The 22,867-nt window shown below is 37.3% G+C and overlaps 1 non-coding gene across 1 annotated transcript; it reads right to left on the reverse strand.

Moving 5' to 3' along the window:
* Positions 1-22,265: 22,265 nt before the first annotated feature.
* On the reverse strand, positions 22,266-22,372 carry LOC114913028 (small nucleolar RNA R71). The gene has a single exon (XR_003799047.1). It is a non-coding gene; the product is annotated as a small nucleolar RNA R71 (small nucleolar RNA).
* Between the last annotated feature and the right edge of the window lie 495 nt (positions 22,373-22,867).

A 22,867-nucleotide genomic window follows, 5' to 3' on the forward strand; every position in this document is an offset into this window, starting at 1 on the left:
TATGTCGTGTCCAACTGTACACATCTGCGACAGTATAGCCAATATCCCATCTGTATATGGCTCCCACAAAAACTGATATAATATAGTTAAAATAAAAAAAATTAGTAAAAAATTATAATAGATTATGAATACTGTAAATTGATATTTGTAAAAAATTCAAAATTTATCCGTCTAGATGTATCAACTAATGTATCCAACTGGCACCTATAAACCCGTGCCACTCTTATCGATACGTGATGAACGTTGAATGCAACGTTCCATCTGTTTCACAATGTATTAATATTAAATAAATTTAAAATAATAAAATTTAAATAAAAAAAATAATATTTCGATATCTGTATCCTAATGGTCCGTCTAGACTGAATGGAACATCAGGATCCTGCTGCTCTGATGGCATCTCGAGCAACTATCGTCGTAATGGACTGATAGTCGGCATACGCTCCCATACCCAAATCTGCAAATTTTAAAAATTAAATAAATGATATATTGAATGTAAAATATAATTAAATATTAAAAATTATAAATTTTAATTCACATACCTGTAATAATACAAGATAACCGCCAATCTCGCTCTGATCAGTATAAAAACCCCGACACATAGCTCGGTATAGACAAGCTAGTACTGCACTGCCCCAACTGAGTCGACGAGCGAAGTCTAAATCCTCTAATAATGGCAAAAACATCAACTTCATCTTATTCGATGAAGTATCAGGTAACAGGACACCACCTAACAATCGCAGCACCTGACCCCTAACATACTACTGCACCATCTCCTCTGGTGCATCATCCGCAATATGAAAATGACGATAACGATCATCCAAACACTCAATCCTGAGTCGTGAATGATCGAAAAAATATGCGTCGGGCTCAAACCCTAACAATCGCAAGCACAAAGCCTGCCACTCCGGAATGGTAAGTGTGGGATCAACTCCGGTAACTGGATCTCCATCAACTGATAGTCCAGTAAGAATGCTGACATCTTGTAAACTGATGGTCGCCTCACCAAATGAAAGATGAAATATGTGTGTCTCTGGATGCCATCTCTCAAGCAAAGCAGTAATAAGACCAACGTCCATCTGTATACGACCAATCCGATATACTCCATAAAATCTCAGATATCGTAAATAATCTAACACTCTTTCTGGGATGTCCTCTGTCCTCCAGAAATCTGCATCGGATCGTCGTAGACGAAGATGTCTGGACTCCTGCAATAAAATATAATAATTAGATAACGTACATGATTTTTAAAATAAAAATTTAAAGAGTAAATAAGATTGTAATGCTTACGCCGCCATCTAAAATAGTCTGTGATCGATGGTGCTCCTGCAATGTAAGAATGTTGCTGTCTCGGGGACCGAGATATCATGGATCGTAAGCCATAATACGCTGTCTCAAGCAATATTATCACAGATGTATTAAAAAAATAAGACAATATATTTTATTTTTTTTTTTAAATACAATATTATCACACAATACAATTTAAACACAAAATTCAGTTCATCCCAACATATTAAACACGAAAATTCAAATACAATCCCACAGTAATTCATAAAACAATGACAACAATAAATTGTCGAAGCTTTCAATTTCTTCCACTGCTTGAAGTTGAAGTATGTTGAAATATCCTAGGACAGCGACGACGATCATGACCCTGTTCCCTACAAATACCACAGTGGTTCTTATTTCTTATTTGCCTATCATCCATCTCATTTCGTAGTCTCGTTGACTTTGGTCTATCTTTCTGCTTCGGTCTCAAACGATGATGATCAGGCATACATTTGAACATACGTGTATGCATCCAATAATCTTCATGTAGTAGTGGATTGAAATTACCGCTCCAAGCATTCATGTGTGCTGTAATTGTATATGCATCATCCACAAAAGTACTAAAATGTACAGCAATTTCTTGACACACAGCTAAAACATGTGAACATGGATATTTGTACGTGCTTCACTTTCCACAAGAATATTTTCTTTCAGCTAATGTAACAGTATGAGATATTTCCTCCACCTCGTAATCCTCCGCTTGCTCTTCTCGTAAGCACTTTATATATACCTCTTCGAAGGTTGAATGCTGTTACTCGGTGCTGGTTAGCCTTAACTTGATCTTCAGCAATTTTAATTGCAACATGAAGAGTAAAAAGATTATTTTGATTCTCCTCTACATATCTCAAGGCTTGGACATACCTCGTATTGAAATATTTGACAAGACGATAAAATATCAGTTGAACACAAGCTGTAATTGGCATATTTCTAGCTCCTCGTAAAATACTGTTAAAAACCTTCGATAAATTTGTAGTTAAAACACCATAGCGTAGGCCATCATCATGTGCCAATGTCCACTTCTCCTTTTCTATCTCGGACAACCAGCTCCAAGCTTCTTCATTCACTGTTCTAATCCTACCCATGATAAAATTGAATTTACGAACTTGATGAGCACTTCCTGCTTGCCATACTGCTCTTTTCAGCGCATATTTTTAAAATGAGTGTTGAAATTACTGCAGATATGTCTTAAACAGTATCGATGATAAGCACGTGGTGGACTCCATCCAATAGACTCATCTGCGATGGCATTTAATATACCTGGATGCTTGTCAGAAACTAAGCATATTTCATTTCTATCTTTAACGATATATGTTCTGAGCTGGAAAAGAAACCAACTCCAACTTGCAGTCATTTTCTTATCGACAATTGCATATGCTAATGGAAATATCCCATTCTCTGCATCAATGCCTGTTGCAATTAACATCTTACCTTTAAATTTTCCATACAAGTGCGTGCCATCAATGCTAATTACAGGACGGCAGTGCATAAAACCCTGAATAGATGGTTCGAAAGCCCAAAAAATATAATTTAAAACACGAACATTGGAATTCACAGTTTGAAAAAAATTCCATGAAACAACTGTACCAGGATTTGCATATTGAAGTGCAGCCATATAATAAGGTAATTTAGCATAAGATGGCTCCCATTCTCCATAAATATCAACCAATGCCTTATGCTTTCCACACCATGCTTTCCTGTATGATACTGTATATTGAAATTGATCATTAACGGCTGTCACAATAGCTTCAACTTTAACACCGGGATCTTTCTCAACAATATGTCGGACTAATGTGCTAATCATCTTTCCACCGACATGTTTGTGGTCTCGACTCAATCCCGTAAACAAACAAGTGTGAGGACCCTCATATTTTGTGATTTGAAAATATCCATGTTTTTTCAACAATGCAGCACGAAGCCTCCATTTATAATGCTGAACATTATCTGATGATGCGCATCGTACGGACCATAATTTCGAATGCGACTGAACTACATTGTATGTCCGATGCTTCATAATGTGATAAAGATCAACAGCTCTCCTTACATCATCTTTACTCTCAAACATTAAACCTTTAGAAAATTCAGTCATCGAAGAGTCCCAAAATTGATTGTCAGAATTCAATCTTCGACCAGCACTAACACAACCACCATCATCTAAATTTATATCATTAAAATATTATGGAGGTTCGTGCAAACGAGATTGAGATTCTTCCACATTAATATTAGCTTGAACATCTTCATCATCATTCTCATCTTCATCATCATTATCATTACTGCTACTGTCCTCATCCATCAAACTGTCTTCATCTTCATTTTCATCTGACTCAAAACCCAGACTATCAGAATTTATTCCACCGACTACCCAATCATCATTTTCTATATGAGTGTCGTCTCCCACACCACTACTTGTACCAAAGGAGAAACCACCATAGCAGAAGACACAGGAGAAGTCACCACAGCACTTGGAATAATTGGACAGCTAGGACCGGCAGTAGTGGAATGTTGTTCTGCAAAACCGGCCTCAACACTATTGGTTTGTATCATAGGAGTTACGAAAGGTGAGGAAGGCCCAACATTATTATCCGCTTGAGTTAAAAACCGACTATGATATCCAAAGCTTGGTACATCTTCTTTTTCAATATATAATTCTAAAAATCGACATTCTGAATATTTCAAAGGAAAGATCAGCATTTCTTCGACATCATCATCGTCATCAATTGGAACCAAGATATATTTACTCGGCATTAACTGTCCCGACAGATTAGGAGATCTCCATTTCAATTTTATTTCATATTTTTCTTTGTCTACAGGAATACTGCTGTATAAATGATCCAATAATTCTTGACGTGATAATGATGAAGATATTCTAATCATCCGATTTGCAGGGTGACTATACTGCACACCAGTTTGATCATTCTGTATCATGCCATCATAATACAATAAAACACGAACTCAAGTACTGGCCATTTTCTCAAAAAAACCTACAATAAAATCAAGATTAAAATATTTAATATTATTAATTATTTTATCATTACAAAAGATTTACATGATACATGCATCATATCATCAACAAATAGGTACAGATAAATCCTATCCCATTCGGAAATTGCATTAATTCTATAAATTAATTATATTAATCAAACGATATGCAAAAAGGATCGAAAAAAATTTCGACAGCATTTCTCCTTAGTTCTACCCACACGACTCAAAATGTGTGAGGAGAACTAAAGAAAAATACTGTCCGAAATTTTTCTCGAACCCTCCGCATATCATTCGAATAATGTAATTATCTATAGAATTAAATGCAATTCTCAAACTGTCCAAACTGGACAATCAATTGACCAATGTATGTATTTTACGATATCCATATAAAAATATATATTTCATATATATTTTATACAGATAACGTAGAATATTATACATTGATCAATTGACGGGTCTACGTTTTTATGAAATGCAATATATTTAAAAATTTAAAATACAACTGAATCTAATTAGATAAAGATAAAAATAAAAATAAATTAATGAGATAAAAAAAATGAGCGCCAGAACCTGTGGGACCCACCGTCATCGCAGCCCATCGCATTGGAGCCATCGCCACGCGGGGCCCGCCGTCAGGGCACGCGGCCCCACCAACCGTCTGGGCCCACCGCCGAGACGCGGGGCCACCGTCGGGAGAGGCGGGGGCTGAGGACCGCCGTCGGGGCGCGGGGCCCGCCCTGGCCATCGGGGCGCGGGCCCACCGCCAGCCGGGGCCGGGGCCCACCATCGGGATGCGGGGCTCACCGCCGGGAAGCGCGGCCCGCCGCCGGCCGTCTGTGGCCGGCGGCCAAGGAGAAGGGAGAGAGAGAGGAAGAGAGAGAGGAGGGGGTCGGGGGCCAAGGACGGGACGCGGGACCTGCCGTCGGGGCGCGCGGCCCGCCGCCGGCCATCTGTGGCCGGCGGCCAAGGAGAAGGGAGAGAGAGAGGAAGAGAGAGAGGAGGGAGCCCGGGGCCACCGCCGGGACGCTGGACCTACCACCGGGACGTGCGGCCCGCCGCCGGCCGTCTGTGGCCGGCGGCCAAGGAGAAGGGAGAGAGAGAGGAAGAGAGAGAGAGAGAGTAAGAGAGAGAGGAGGGGGCCGGGGGCCACCGCCGGGACGCGGGACCCGCCGCCGGGACGCGCGGCCCACCGCCGGCCGTCTGTGGCCGGCGGCCAAGGAGAAGGGAGAGAGAGAGGAAGAGAGAGAGGAGGGGGCCGGGGGCCACCGTCGTGATGCGGGACCCGCCGCCGGGACGCGCGGCCCGCCGCCGGCCGTCTATGGCCGGCGGCCAAGGAGAAGGGAGAGAGAGAGGAAGAGAGAGAGAGAGAGGAAGAGAGAGAGGAGGGGGCCGGGGGCCACCGTTGGGACGTGGGACCCGCCGCCGGGACGCGCGGCCCACCGCCGGCCGTCTGTGGCCGGCGGCCAGGGAGAAGGGAGAGAGAGAGAGGAAGAGAGAGAGGAGGGGGCCGGGGGCCACCGTCGGGACGCGGGACCCGCCGTTGGGGCGCGCGGCCCACTGCCGGCCGTCCGTGGCCGGTGGCCACGGAGAAGGGAGAGAGAGAGGAAGAGAGAGAGAGAGGAAGAGAGAGAGGAGGGGGCCGGGGGCCACCGTCGGGACGCGGGACCCGCCGTCGGGACGCGCGGCCCGCCGCCGGCATGAGAAAAAGAGAGAGAGGGGAAGAGGGAGAGAGAAAGAGGAAGAGGGAGAGAGAGGCGGGAAGAGCTCACCACCGTCGAGACCTCGCCGCCGTGCCGCTGGAGAGACGCCGGAGAAGATCGAGAAGGGAGAAGGGAGAAGGGAGAAGGAGAAGAGGGAGAAGGAAGGAGGGGAGAAGGAAGAAGGAGGGGAAAAAGGGTTTGGGGAGGGGAAAACGCCATTCTCTATGGCATTTTCTCCTTTTTTTTAAATTTCTTTAATTATGTATTTATAATCTTTTAATAAATAAATTAAATTAAATAATAAAAATAATAATTTAAATGATAATTTTTAATTTAAATTAAAATTAAATTTCTTTAAAATTTATAATTACAATTCCTATTTTATTATTATTTTATTATTTTTTTTTTATGATACTTTTTTTATTTATTTTAAAATAGTTATCATTTGAAATTATAATTTCAGTTTTCTTCCATTTTTTTCTTTTTAGCATTCTATTACGTATTCTTTTCCTTTAATTAAAAAAAATATTATTTTTTTTAAAGTTCAATTTACAAATTTTTTTTTCCACATTTTTCCTCATTTTTTAACTTTACACTGTATTTATTTTTTGATCAAAATTTAATTCAAATTAAATTTTAAAATTTCCTCCCATTTTTTTTCTTTATTTAAAATATTTTTTAAATAATAATGTTTAAATTAATTTAGTTATTTAAAATATTATTTTTAATTTCAATTATAATTTTAATTCTTATTTCTTAAAATTAAAAATTATAAACTTTGTTCTTCAATTACAATTACAATTTCTATTTTTTTTTAATTCTTTATCTTTTTATGAAATTTTTTTATTTCATTTTTAAATTTTATTTGGAAATTTTTTTAATTAAATTAATTTTAATTTTATAAAATACATTTAAAAAATATTTTTATTTCAATTAAACTTTTAAATTTTTTTTTAATTTTTAATTTATAATTCTTATTTTTTGTGACTTTTTAAAAATTTTCACTTTTTAACTTTTTAACTTTTCCTCATTTTTTTAACTTTTTAATGTATTTCTTTTTTTATCAAAATTTAATTCAAATTTAATTTTTTAAGTCACATTTATAAAATACCCTAAAAAAATTGTAATTAATTTAATTTAATTTTATTCTTTTATGATATATTTTTTCTAATCTAATTTATAATTTTTATAATTTTAAATTTTAATTTTAGTTTTTTTCTATTTTTATCTTTTTGATATTCTATTACGTATTTTTTTCTTTTATTTATAATATTTTTTAAAAATTTATATTTAAATTAATTTAGTTATTTAAAATATAATTTTTAATTTCATTTATAATTATAATTCTTATTTCTTAAAATTAAAAATTATAAAGTTTGTTATTCAATTACAATTATAATTTCTATTTTTTATCAATTCTTTATATTTTTATAAAATTTTTTTAGCCTATTTTTCAAATTTTTTTGAATCTTTTTTAAATTAATTATTTTTAATTTGAGAAAGTAATTTGAAATAATATTTTAATTTCAATTAATCTTTAAAATTTTATTTTTTTTAATTTTTACATTATAATTCTTTTTTTTTATTTTTTAAAAATTTTAAAATTTATAATTTTTTTAAAAATTTTTACGACAAGTATTTCGAATGATGTTTTTCAATTAAATTTCAAATTTTTATTTCTTTCATATTTCTTTCTCTTTTTTTTATTTTCTATGATAATTTTTTTTTAATTTCTTAAGATTTTTTTGACATCTTTTAAAAAAAAATTGAAATAAAATATCTAAATTAATTTTTTTAATGAATTACAAATTCAAATCTTTATATTTTAAAATTCAATCAAAATTAAAATTTTAATTTATTTATTAATTTCAAACTTTAAAAAAAAATTACCATTATTTCATAATTTTTTTTTTTTTTTTGATGGGAAAATTTGAAAACGCCATTTTGAATGACGTTTTTAAAGACGCCATTCTAATTGGCGTTTCTTCTTTTTTTTTTTTTTTTTTTTGGGATTATGCCATGTTGGAAAAGGAGGGTGTCGTGGAAGGGGAAAAAACGTCATTCAAAATGATGTTTTTTTCTTTTGTATTAGTTTGGTAAATAAGTTTAATTTTAAATTATTTTAGTATTTAATTTTTTTTTATATATTATTTTAGAAAAGAGCTCCATCATTCACGGTATTGGAATCCGCATAAGGTGAGCCATTTGCAACAAAAATTAAGTTTTAGTGGCTATTTTTTTTTGGAAAAATTTTGGTTTGGAATTGAACTGGTGCAAAGTTTCGGGGTGTTTTGCAATTTGGTTTTGAAAAAAATAATGCTCAGGGCCCAAAGGTCAGCACAAGAGTCAAAAACTCAAAAGGACCACTGGGTGGTCTGACGGCTGATAAACGTTGTTGCTGTTCCTCCGTAGCTCTTGACCATGTTGACTGGATCCTAGACCGATATTCTCACCTTTGATGGGCTTCAATCACGAGACAAAGTTTCTCATCTGGAAAATCGTGGCCCAGCAGTTGATACTGCAGGGGAACCAAGTTGACTTGACGACGGAGGGTTCTCGATGAGATGCGGCGGCTGCAGTCACATTTCACATCTCCGATCTGTCCCCTCGGACAGATATCTGCTCCCTCTGCATCCCCGCTTTACAACGGAGGGATAACGACCGAAAATGACGGTAATAGGAGAACAAAGTTCCAATGTGCTCGTTACAAAGAAATGTCATTAGGGCACGTTAGGTTGTTTAAAAACAATAAAAAAGAGGAAATTAAAAAAAAAAAAAAAAGTACTTCAAAGTGGCAAAAAAATCTAGTTAAATTTGAAAAGACTGTCGCCTTACTGTTTCAATTTTTTTATGGACCATTTTTTTTTTTTGAAAAGCTGCTGTATTTGATAAAAACCTAAAAATCTTCGTGGTGCTCTTAAATATTTCTGTTGAGAATTTATTTGGATAGTTGGATTCAAAATTTTATAAAATTCATGATCCAAATATAAAAAATATTAGATTATAACTAAGTCAAATCTTATATTTATAAATATTTAGGATCATTTTTGAGTGGACTGGTCTGGATCTAATAGAGAGAAAAAAATGATCTCAACAGGTTTTTTTTTTTTCCCAAGAGATTCGGATGAGTTCATTCAAAAAATGGTTCTGGATACTTGTAAACAAATGATCTAATCTGCTTATAGTTCATTATTTTTTATGTTTGAGCCATGAATTTCATAAAATTTTGGATCCAACTATTGAAATAGGCTCTGAATTGTTTATTCAAGCGTAATCTTGTTTCAACCGAACACCATCCCATCCGAATCATGTGGGAAAGAAAAACTTCCATGAGTCCTTTTTTTGGGCCAATGACTAGTATTTAGATTGAGTTTGAATAGGCTTATAGAAAATGCAAGATAGATGGGTTGACCCATTCATGTGCAAGATCCATTTCCATAAGATTTTCATCCAAATCCTATGGGAATGTCTCAACGAGCTCTTAAACATGTAGACAATTAAATATATTCTTCGATGATTAGGGACCGTTCTCTATGTGTCACACTCGTTTTTCTTAAGTCAGCGAATAGTGGATCGGAGATAGCCCAGGGTCTAAAACCCAATTGCCAAGATTATAATCTGCTTAGGCCCAATACAAAGTGGACCTTGTTGTATGTGGGCTTAACTATACACCATTATGAAATGCTACTGAATTGTTCAAGGTGGTGGTTTTTCGGCATGATTGGCTGCATAGAGGTAATGCTGGATTCGTTATTCATTTGACACAAGGGATGCTAGCCAATTGGATTGGGTAGGGGATGGATAGAACCCGAATCTAATCTATATTTGAGTCAGGACAATATCAAATCTAAACTTATTCTAAAATCATTTGGTTTGGATCGAATCAGGTACAATATTAACTTTATCATTCCTTCTGATTTTTTTTTTTTGAGACCAAGTTGGGGCTGCCGCAATCCTATTACACATATGATACCATAAAATTATATATAAATTGATTATCTTGTTATATTAATAAACATATGATACAATAAAATTATATTATCCAGCATGTTAACCTTACCAAAAGATGAACTATCTAAGATTTGATTGGCCAGCACATTGCTGACAAATTATATGACAAAACAGAAATTGTTTCTTATGTGACAGGAGAAATCTCATATGCTATATTCATGAACAGCAAAGTGTTGTCTCGATGGCATGCAAATTTGAGTTTGGTTCAGGTAGAAAATGACAAAGCTTTTCAAATCCAATGCAGATCATATATGACACGAATTCAAACATCTTCTATTAAAGAGCTTGAATTCTCCTTCCAAATACTGGTAATTTCAGCCTAAACTGTACTATTTGGCTTGGCTTGTCTCATTTCCTTTGTATGTTTGTTTATCATTCATAGTATCTTTTGCTCCCTGTTTACATGATGAGTAAGATGGAACCTGTTGGGGGAATCGAACTTACTCCCTCCGATTCACAGTCGATCAATCAGTTATATATCGACGACTGATGATGAGCCATCAAAATGAAATTGCTGAATGAGTTCCGATTCGACAACAACACCTACGATCCATCATCCGACTTTCAATCAGCCCAATGGACACGGACTACTGATTATCAATTGATAAATCGATTGAATGTCGACAACTCCCAATCGATTTTTTTGACAGCGATGGTTATTCGATATGTCAAAATTACCGAAATACAGTTAGCACAACCAGATCATTGACATACAGTCGGTATATCAGAAAATATCAATGCAAAAGATGCATAACGACTACATACACGATCATTAATGAGTGCTAAATGCCAACCCTATAATCACTTAGTGCCAGATAAATGTGACCCACGTGCTTGACTATTACAGACGGTTACTAACAGTTTATTTATAAAAGAGAGGTAATGAAACAGCGATGGCAAGACACTTCTGGACTAATATTCTATTATACTTTACATTCAACTTTCTATTTGACTACTCCCTACTAACTTAAAAATTGAAGGATTCACGTTGGATACAACTTTGGTCAGTGGATTTTTTTTTGCAGGTAGCTCTTCACCAACGACAGGTGCAACCGAAGATTGGTCGTAACAGATTAGCGTGCTAGGTAGGGGGTGAAACAATCCAGTTATGACAAAAATAAGAGCTCAAAATAGTTTCACCGGCTCTGTTAGGCAGTCTTTCTGTCGGAAAGATCTCTCACCTCCACCTCCAATGGCAGAGTCTAGTTCTTCACGTCTGGTCGTTACTACAGACGTCTAACTTACTGCTTTGATGCAGCAGATGAAAGCGCTGATGGAGACAGTGCACAGCCTCTAGCAACAGCAAACAAAATAGTAGCAATAGCAATCATTGGCTGAGGAGCCGGCAGTGCGTACAGTGCCATCTAGGCACAGTCGCCGCACCCTTCGACGATCTCCTTCTCCATCATCGGAACAACGACCGATTCGGCATTCCCATAATATCAAGCCATCATCTTTTCGGCACTCTTATCATGTCGCCCATCATCACCAACGATCTCCTTCCCTTTCTTGCCGCCACAGTACTAAGAAGGGGAAATGGCCGTGTTTACCTTCGATTTCTCCATCCTCAAACTCTTCAAGAGATTCCACCCCTACCTTTTCTCAGCAACAATGGTTTAATGACTATGAGTATAAATTTAAAGAAATTGACAGCCAAATCGCTCGACTCTAGGTGGATAGCAGAGGGTCCTTCAACGACTTTGGTATCCACACTTCTTCATCTTTCTCTCAGTGCATCTTGGACGAACCGATCTCAAGTAGGTTCAAGATGCCATAAATGGAGCCTCATGATGGCCCATCGATCCCGTCGACCACTTGGAGAGCTATAAAGCTCTCATGATGATTCATGAGACAACCGACATCCTCTTATGTCTAGACTTTTCGACTATCATTCGAAAAGCTACTCGAGCCTGTATTTCGAGTTCTAATCAGGAAGCATCCATTCTTTCGAGTAGCTGGAGTACTCATTCGTGGCCTACTTCAATACCAACAAGAGGATGCCGCGAACGTCCGACAATCTCTTCTCCATTAAGCAGAATGAAGGAGAGACTCTAAGAAATTTTGTAGTGTGTTTTAACGCCACCACACTTGAGGTCTGAGACCTCAACGAAGATATGACCATCTTGGCCATGAAGAAGGATTTGAGGAGATCCAGATTTATCTATTTTTTGGATAAGACTCTTCTTTGGACTTATACAAAATTTTTTGTGTATGCATACAAGTATATTCGCATGGATGAAGGCGCTACTTACCAACATCAAATGGAAGAAAAAGATTAGAAGAAATAGAAATAAAAGAGTGGAGGTCCGATCGAATCAAATCGGCCATCGACTAATAAAGGAGCCTCACCTCATTGATGGAGTCCGAGACTAAATAATTTTGATTCCAGGTATGACTCCTATACTCATCTCTCTGTCCCTCATGTGCAGATTCTGATGGAGATCGAGGGAGAAGAGTACCTCCAAGACCCCCCACCAATGAATGCACTATCGAGAAGTCATAATAAGAAGAAATACTGTCAGTTTCATCGTGATTATGATCACGACACTAAACAATGCATTCAACTCAGGGATGAAATAGAAGTCATGATTCAACAAGGCCATCTCAAAAAATTTCAATATGTTCGTTCGGCTCAAGCTCTCACCGACTAACAACCTCAACCTCAACTTGGGGAAGTGAATGACAACCAACCAATGACGAGAGTCATCAATTTGATTTTTGGATGTTCGAGAGACTGGGGGATAAGCTTTGAAGAAGAGTCGGCTAAAAAGCAATGACTTGATAATGTAATCTCTTTTTCAGATGATAATGCTCGAGGAGTACAAATTTCTCATAATGATGCTGTTATCATCTCGACGACGATAGCAAATTATGATGTAAAAAGAATTCTCATAGATAATCGAAGATCTACTAATATCTTGTTCTACTCTGCTTTCTCACAAATGAGATTTCTAACTGACCGACATATAAGAGTCTCGACACCCCTGATCGGCTTCACTGGAGATGTAGTCACTGTGGAGGAAAAAAATACTCTCCCTTTGACTGCAGGAATCGACCCATAATAAAGCATTGTTCCTTTCACGTTCATGATTGTCCTTATTCCTTCAGCATATAATGCCATACTCGGACGATCGGGACTCGATGCATTGAAGATGGTGGTGTCGACTTACCATCTACTTGTCTGATTTTCGACAATGAGTGGAATCAGAGAAATATGTGGGGATCAATAATTGGCCCGATGCTTCATCATGGTTTCTGTCGAAAGTAGTAAACTTGAAGACCCTCAATTGGTTGACAAACTAGACCAGAGGAAGAATGAAGAAAGGAGTGAGTTGGATGAACAACTAGTTTCGATCTCGTTGAGAGAAGATGACCCTACAAAAACTACAAATTGGGTCAGGACTACCTGATCCGAAGCGAAAGCAATCGATAGACTTACTAAGAGCAAATACTGATATCTTTGTTTGGTCGACAACCGACATGTCAGAAATTTTTTTAAAAGTAATAACTCATCGATTAAACATCGATTTAAAAGTTAAACCAGTGAGACAAAAAAATCCTTTGCCCTTAAGAGGTAGAAGGTCATCAATGAAGAAGTCGACAAGCTCCTTGCAGCTGATTTTATTAGAGAAGCCAACAATCCAGACTGATTGGCCAATATTGTAATGGTGAAAAAAGTCAATGAAAAATGATGAATTTACATCGACTACACTAACCTAAATGAAGCGTGCCCAAAGGACAGCTTTTTTTTATCGAAAATGGATCAGCTAGTCAATGCAATATCGGGGCACCGACTCTTGAGCTTGATGGATGCCTTTGTGGGCTACAATCAGATCCAAACGACGTCTGAAGATGGAGAGCACACTATCTTTACAACCGACAAGGGTATCTACTGCTACAAGATGATGCTGTTCGATTTGAAGAACGTCGGAGCAACCTACCAACGATTGGTCAACAAGATGTTCAAGTCATAAATTTGATGGAATATAGATGTCTACATCGATGATATGCTGGTGAAAAGCACTGAAATTCATAATCATATCCGAAACTTAGAAGAAGCCTTCGATACATTTTGATGAAATCAGATGAAGTTGAATCGACTAAGTGTGCATTCGGAGTGACAGCCGAAAAGTTTTTCGATTTTCTCATGTCACAATGAGAAATCGACACTAATCTGGAGAAAATAAAGATCATTATCGATATGAAATATTTTTGCTCCAAGAAGGAGATACAGTAACTAAATAGAAGGATTGTCGTACTTAATCGATTCATCTCGAAGTCGGTAGAAAGGTGTTTGTTTTTCTTCAAGAGTTTGCGGTAAATGAAGAACTTCTCATGATCGGATGAATGCCGACAATCCTTTGAAGATCTGAAAAAATACTTGATGTCTCTCCTACTACTCACAAAATCAAAAGAGGAGGACAAACTATATCTGTACTTGGCCACATCATCAGAAGCAGCTAGTTCAGTGGTCATCTGGAAAGATGAAAATTGAATCCAACGGCCTATCTACTATACTAGTAGGTATTCCATAATATCGAGACAAGATATTCAGGGTGAAGAAGGTGATTTACTCCTTTATTATATCGACACAATGACTTCAATCGTACTTTCAAGCACACTTGATAGTCATCTTGACAGACCAACTTTTGAAGATGATTTTGTATCGACCTGATACCTCCGATCAGATGGCAAAGTGGATAATCAAACTCAGTGAATTCGACATACATTATCATCCATAACCATCAATAAAGGCTCAAGTCTTAGCTGATTTTATTGTCGAATATACTGTACTCGATGACAAGTCTGATCATAAAGCTGATGGCAAGTCGGAGCAAGTTGGAACTTCAGTGGCCGAACCTGATTTGGTATGGATGCTTCATGTTGATGGAGCATCCGACGCTCAAGAGAGTAGAGTCGGCCTTATTCTCGTCAACTTCGAAGGGACAGTAATTGAATATGCCCTTCGGTTTAACTTTAAAGTGTCTAATAATCAAGTTGAGTATAAAGCTTTACTAGCCGGCTTGAAGATTACTAAAGAGTTTAGAATAGATAACCTAAAGGTCTTTACTGACTTACAATTGATTATTGGACAAGTCAAAAGCGAATTTGAAGCTTGAGATCTGACTATGATGAAGCACCTTTAGAAGGTGAAAGATCTCATTCAAACCTTCAAATATTTGAAAATCTCTCATATTTCGAGAACTAAGAATGCATGGGCTGACGCACTTTCTCGACTAGCAATAACCTTTTTCAATCTATTCGATCGAATATTTATCGAATATCTCGAACAATCGAGTATTGATAAGATCGATGAAGTGTTACAAATAAATAATGAACCAAGCTGGATGGATCCGATTATTCAGTACTTGATCGACGATGCTCTATCCAAAGATTCCACAGAAGCCAAATGACTAAGATGGATGCCTTCACAGTATTTCTTATTGAATGGACAACTCTACAAAAGATCATTCTCTCTTCCACTGCTTAAGTACCTAAGACCTACTGACGCCGACTATGCTCTCCAAGAAGTCTATGAAGGGATCTGTGGAAATCACTTTGAGAGCAAATCATTGTCTTATAAAGTTTTACGACAGGGATATTATTGATCTACTATGAAGAAAGATGCAGCCGAACTTATTCAGAGATGCGAAGTATGTCAAAAGTATGCCAACATAAGGCATCAACCAATCAGCCAGCTGATGTCAATTATTGCTCCGTGACCATTCGCACAATGAAGAATCGATATACTCGGTCCCTTTCCCTCGGTAGCTGGTCAGAAGAAATTCTTAGTTGTCGTGGTGGATTATTTCTCCAAGTGGATGAAAATCGAACCTCTGGCGTAAATCACTAAAAAAAAAATAAAAGACTTCATTCAGAAATCTATCATATACCGATTCGGATTGCTGCACACCATCATCATTGACAATGGTCGATAGTTCGACAATCAAAAGTTTAAGGACTTTTGTGCAAAACTTTACATTACGCATAAACTTAGTTTTGTCGGCCATCCATAATCAAATGGTAAAGTGGAGGTGACAAACTAAACAATCCTATATAGTCTTAAGATCTGACTGAATGAATCTAAGGGCTTATGGGTGGAAAAGCTATACCTTATCTTATGGGCTCATCGGACGACTCCTCGCATCCCGATAGGAGAGTCTCCGTTCAACCTTACATATGGAATAGAAACAATGATCCCGTTGGAGATCGGACTGCCACCAATGAGGGTTGAACAGTATGCAGAGCCAAGCAACTAAGACTGTCAAAGAGCTGACTTAGACTTGCTCTCGGAGGTTCGGTAAGAAGCTCAAATAAGAATGGCTGTATATAGACAAAGAGTGGTCCGATATTATAATGCAAGTGTCAAACCAAAGGTATTCCATCTTAAGAACTTGATCCTGAGAAGAGCAAAAGTTTTGAAACTCTTGGATCAAGGGAAGCTATCTCCAACTAGGAAGGATCCTATAGGACGACTGAAACCCTTCATTCAGATGTATATTGACTAGACACTCTCGATGGAGTGTCTATCTTTCGGATATAGAATGCTGATAATCTTCAGATATACTGTCAATAAAAATATCCATATGTATAATATATTTAGAATGAAATGATCGATTTTCAACAAACTCTCGACTAGAGATATGACCGATGACTAATTGGTCAAAATACGTTGCAACTCAACTTCGGTCGAATGACTCTATATGTCGATATCAAGCGAATAACTACATTATGCTGACTCGGCTATGATTGAGTGAAATATTATGCCCACTTAACTACGGCTATACGAAATATTATGTCGACTCAGCTACGGTTGAGCAGAACCTTATGTTGACTCAACTACGATCGAGCGAAATGATAAATCGACTCAATTTCGATCGGTTAGCAGGCAAATTTTATGACAATCTGGCTGATAGTCGACACATCAATTGCTAGTCGACTGTTTGATTGATATTCATCTACGTTGATAATAACTATCTGCAATGAATGATACATTTAAAAAGTTCAACACTTAAAAAAATTCTTTCATTCATCAATAAGGATTACAAAATTGGACTAAAGTCCAGTCACAAAAGAAATGTCAGACTGCAGTCTGATAATAAAAAGAAAAAGAAAAAACCTACGATATCTACATCGATTTCCAATCGATCTCTTCATCAACTGTATCAATAACAGTCGTAGCTCCGATCTTCCGACCTTCAATAGTGGTCGGCTCTACTCCGACCGACACTGGTATGATGTCCTCTACAGTTGGGGTAGGCTTCACAATAGTCGGTGTGGCTTCGTCAGTTGGTGCAGTCGCCTCATTGGCCAGTTCTATTTCTACTCCTTTAGAGGCTAGGACGATGATGCTGCTCAGATCTAGATCTGGATAAAACTTTCCGACCACATCCGATCGTCCTCGTAGCCGACCCAATAGGCCGCATTGCCGCCCTTGAGGATTTCATTCTTGAAGTCCTCAGACCCCTTGTAGTCCTCGACGGCCTGTTCCCGTGCTCGATTGAAAGCTTCCTAGGCCGACTTTGCTTCCTCTTTTGCGGCAGCCGACTCCGCATCGGCCAGTGCCAATCGTGCTTCAGTGGCTCGATGCTTCTTCCGCTTTTCCTCTAGCTTTTTGAAGAAACCATCACATTCCTTTCGGAGCTGGTTGATCACATGTTTCTTCTTCTTTATCCACTCTTCTTGGGACTCGATGGACTGTTGGGCTGACTCTAATTCGGCTCAGGCCAACTCTAAATCGGCTTTCATGTGGGACATTTCTTTCTGGTGCTTCATCTCCTGCTCAGTCGCCACTTGAAGATGCTCTATAACAGCAGCTTTGTCGGTGTTTGTGGATGCAACCGTGTCTGCCCATGATCGATGGAGATTCGCAATCGCTAGATACCTTCTCTCCTATGCCAACATGTTGTGCACTAGCTGAAATAGAAAAAAGAACAAGTTAAAAATAAATAAGTTGAAGAGAGGCAGATAAAAGATAGATTATCAACTTACACTGAGGATGGTCAGATAAAAGGATGAAAATATGTCGGTCATAGTCCGACTCTTTCTGTTCTTCCGATTGGTCGGAAGAAGTGCAGCCTCTACCAACGTCTTCACCAGTGCCAGATTCGACAAGGCTAATTCACTGACGAGAATCCACACATCGAATAGTTTCGTGAAAGCTGTCAAAGCTCCATCATCAGCCGAAGTCGTCGGTGCCTTCCCTCATTCCTGAGTGGAAGGTTGATCGACCATCGGTGCCTTCCCTTGTTCCTGAGTGGAAGGTTGATTGACCGACATTTATTCAGACGTAGGAGGTGTCTGAGATACCGTCGGTCCTAGATTGGCCGGCTCTGGTTCAGGCGAGGGAGTTGCCCGAGATATCATCGGCACCATGCTAGTAGGTGGTACTTCGATGATCATGACGTCGTCACCCCTGTCTGGTCTCTTGTTAGGCGAATGTGATTCGGCCAGTCGGAGTACTGATGGGGCTGATAGAGCAACGATCAGCTCAACATTGGCATCCAGGATGACAACTGATAGAATATCGGTCTGACTCACAGCTACTGATGCTGTATCGGGCAGGCTCTTCTTCGATACTTGAGATGACCCTACACCGATAGTGGGCCTCTTCTTGACAGCGAACTGTCAGATATTAGCTATCGAAACTTGTGTCGAAGATCGCATAGCTATAAGTGAAAGATAACAACTTAGTCACAAAAGAGATTAAGCCAAAAAAAGATCAAGTGAAAAGCAAAAGACCGATTAAGCTATACCTATAGTAAGCACTGAACTAAATCCGATATCATAGAGAGCTTGCTCCGTCAATAACTCCTGCTGTGAAGGGACCTCTATATCCTTCAGTCGGAAAAAATCTTTTCAAACACTGACTTCGATCCAACTATATTCATTCAGACTTGATGAACACTTGAATTAAGTCATCAGAGACACATAATTCTATTTAATTACTTTTTATTTATTAAAATTTGATACTTTTTAGTCTATTTTACAGTTTGAATTCATACAATTCAAATTAGACTCAAATCAGATCAGATTCGAGTGAATTAGATAACCAGTTCTTATTCTAATATGAACGTGACTTAAAGATCAGGGATCCAGAAGCAACCTCTTCAATTGAGGGCTCAGATTAGAAGATATATGGAACCAAATGTGAACAAGACTTAAATATCAAGGGTTCAGATTAAAAGATCACTTTTCATGAAGATCAAGTGTGAACAAGCTTATTGATTAATGGAGGAGAAGCAAGATGTTTGATCTAAGGGTCCTTATTCATGCTCCTACCTCTTTTTTCAGGAAACCCTAATTGTCACTCCTTATTTATCTCACGCTGAAACTTTATAGGTGTGCCCTATGTCCCACGCTCTCTTTTCCTTTCTTTCTTACACAAATCATGCCCCCTCTTTTCCTTTTATTACACGCCAAAACAAAAAAACCCACACTTCTTTTCTCTCATGCACAAAACCCTAGTGCCATCCAAGCCTCTTTCTCATGCGCCATCACTCTTTCCTTTCTTAACTCATGTATCCAAATCCGAAAAGACTACTCCCCACTCTATAAATAGGACCTTAAGGCCTCTTTTAAGGATCCATCAGTCTTCTCCATGCCAATAAGCCTTCCCCATGTCCAAATCCCCATAGCCTTAGGTTCCATGCCACAGCCCTTTTTCATGTCAGCTCTATCTTTCCAGATTTTTAGCCGGCCACAGAAACTACTTTTTTTCTCAAACTCTGCCATCCCAAACCTCCATACATTCCCTACAAATCATAAAAATCTCATATCCAAAAGCCTTCAAAAAGTCCTCCAAATCTTTCTCTTTTTCTCATCCTACAGACTGCAGTCTAAAAATTTTAGTAAACCTCTTTCACCTTCCAACCTCTTCCAAACTCGCTTTCTTTAACCTATTCACCACCAAATCTCCTCCTTTTGTTGCTGAAGGTCTTCTTCAAGTTTGAGAAAAAAAATCTCCAGAGTCTAGGATGCAGATCATGGTGAAAAATCTTTCGATGGCTGGCTAGACAACCACATCTCAAAAGATCTCTGTAATTTTATTTTGACAGTGCATTTTATTGTGAGATTTTATGTATTCCTCTTCAATATGCATTGAAGATTAATTTTATTTATTTATATTTTTATGTCTTTATTTTTTGTATATAAGTTTTTAATCTAGAATAATCTATTATTTTTGGGATGAGCTGTGATCTATGGATACAATTTGTGCTCTTGAGATAGATTATCTTTAGGTAAAGATCTTTTTTTGTATCTAGATAATTTAGACTAGCCTATAACTTCAAGGAATGGTTCGTGATTCAATGGGTGTGGACTGTACTCTCTAAGATAGGCTATATTTTAGATATTAAAGTAAAAAGAAATGGACCGTGATTCAATGGGTATGGACTGTGCTATCTAAGATAGGCTATATCTTTATTATTTAGATATTAAAGTAAAGATATTTTAAGAAGGGTACCAACGATCGAACATGAAAACAGTTGAGATCCTGAGAACTTCTCTCATATTTGAAGTTAATCTTTAATTAAGTTATTTATTTTCTTACTCGTTTATTTAATAGTCTTCTAATTAATCAACTTCTATTCATCTTCAATTTAAGATTAAAATAACTAAACCGTAACAATGTGATCTCTGTGGATACGAATCTGACTCACTACTATCTACATAGTTTTGAGTTAGTGATTTATTTTTGATATCTATGACAGCGATCAAATTTTAGCTACATTATCGAGATCATATTGTAGTTACTTTGTGTTATAAAAATCTACAAAAAAAAATCAAAAAAAATTATTTACTATTTTTTTTAATTTATTGCTTTCTTAGTTAACTACTTTACTTATTTTTGTCCTTATTTTAGTTACTTTATTTTCCAACTTACCTTTTATTCTCTTGATCTAAAAAAAATCAAAAGAAAATAAAAAAAATATATTTGCTATATTTGCTTTCTACTTTTTATTTGCTTGGCTTACTTAGTCAAACTTACATTTTTACAAAATTAACCAAGTCTTTATACTGACACCTCATAATCTATTTAGAAAATTAGATACTTAATCACAAAATCTAGAAAGAGAAATAAATTAATTTAATCTTGATTAATCACCAAATTTAGATTTTTTCTTGCATTGCATAATTTCATAAAACATCTTAAAGATAAAATTTTAATTAGCATAAGGTGGGGATTTTATCATCCTTTTTTGGCCCACAAACTATCATCTTGTATTTGTATTAACCCAAGTCATTAACTTAAACTAATTAGACAATGACCCCTAAGGAGTCTCGAGCTCAATAGGACAAGGATCTCTAAGAGTTGGACTATGTTAGGGTTAATCAATTTAATTAGTATCTAGAAAAGTGGTTCAGAGATTAGATCTCGAAGGAAGGTGGTTCATTAATTGGTTCCGTTCGCTTATCTGACCAATTTAGTTGATGTCTAAAGAAAGTAATGGAGGAACTCCCACCAACTTTATACTTATCTAATCAGTTGAGTGGCTAGTCTACTACTTGGAGTGCTAGAAGGTGACCTTGACAGTTAGGAGCTACTTAGATCTAGGGCTATCCGTAGCTAGGATTGATTGACACACTTGATTGCCGACTGAAAATATCTAATATAACTTAAATTCTTTGCGTCTACTTCTTAGATTTAGGACTTCATAGGCTTTTATCTTTAGAATTCCTTTTGTTCTTTTCTTTTATTTATATCTAAAAATCCAAAAAAATTAAAAAAATTGAAATTGCTTGTGTTTGCTATAAGGTATAAATTATAGTGTTTATGCTCGGACGTCGTTCATTGCAATTCGAGATTCAACCATTAGATCCTAAAATTGAAAGAACCCTTAGAGCCAATAGATCCAAAAACTTAGACCAAAATTAGGAGATTGATCCATCTAGACAGTTGAAGGAGTACTTTACTCCTTCCATATATACCTACTCTCCTTGCATTTGGCGCCTCCAATTGAGACAGTTCAATATGAAATCAAATCAAGTATCATCCAAATGGTCCCATCATTTTATGGACTTGTTAGTGAGGACCCGTACAGACATCTCGATGAATTTTTGAAAATTTGTTCAATGGTTAGAATTCAAAATTTCTCTAATGATGCTCTTCGGTTGAAGTTATTTTCTTTCTCGTTGAAGGACAAAGTCAAATATTAGCTGAACTCCTTGGACACAATCATAATTTCAATCTGGGATCAGCCACAAAGAAAATTTCTTAAAAAATATTTTTTAATAGAAAAAACTAATCAAATCAGAAAGGCTTTAACTAATTTTTTTCAATTGGATGGGGAGATGTTTCATAAGACTTGGGAGAGATTAAAGGAATTGATTAGAAAATACCCCCATCATGCTACACCCAACTGGCAATTGGCCTAGTACTTCTATGATGGCTTGTTAGAGAAGCACTGGTAAATGGTTGATGTATCATGTGGTGAAATTTTCATACTGAAAAATAAGTATGAAGCCTGGCAACTTTTTGAACCCTAAGTGAGAACTCATTGCACCACATGTTTGCTGCTAAGAGAGACCTTCCTATGTCTGGGCCTAAATAGGGTGGAATTTATAAAATCAGAAGCTCAATGGATATCCATAGTCAAGTGGATGAATTATCTCAAATGATGAATCAAATACTACAAATAATGCCCACAAGCACCCCATCCACACCTGCAATAGATGTCTGTTCAATATGCTCGAGTTCAGCTCATTCTATTTAAGTTTGTCTTGCTGCACATCAATTGTCCGAGTTTATACATGAACAAGTCAATCAAGCACAAACTCAGAATAATTTCAGACCAGGATACAACCTTTTCTCCAACACCTACAATCCGAGTTGGAGAAACCATCCTAAT

Source organism: Elaeis guineensis, chromosome 2 (genome assembly GCF_000442705.2).
Source record: "Elaeis guineensis isolate ETL-2024a chromosome 2, EG11, whole genome shotgun sequence".
Taxonomy (NCBI): domain Eukaryota; kingdom Viridiplantae; phylum Streptophyta; class Magnoliopsida; order Arecales; family Arecaceae; genus Elaeis; species Elaeis guineensis.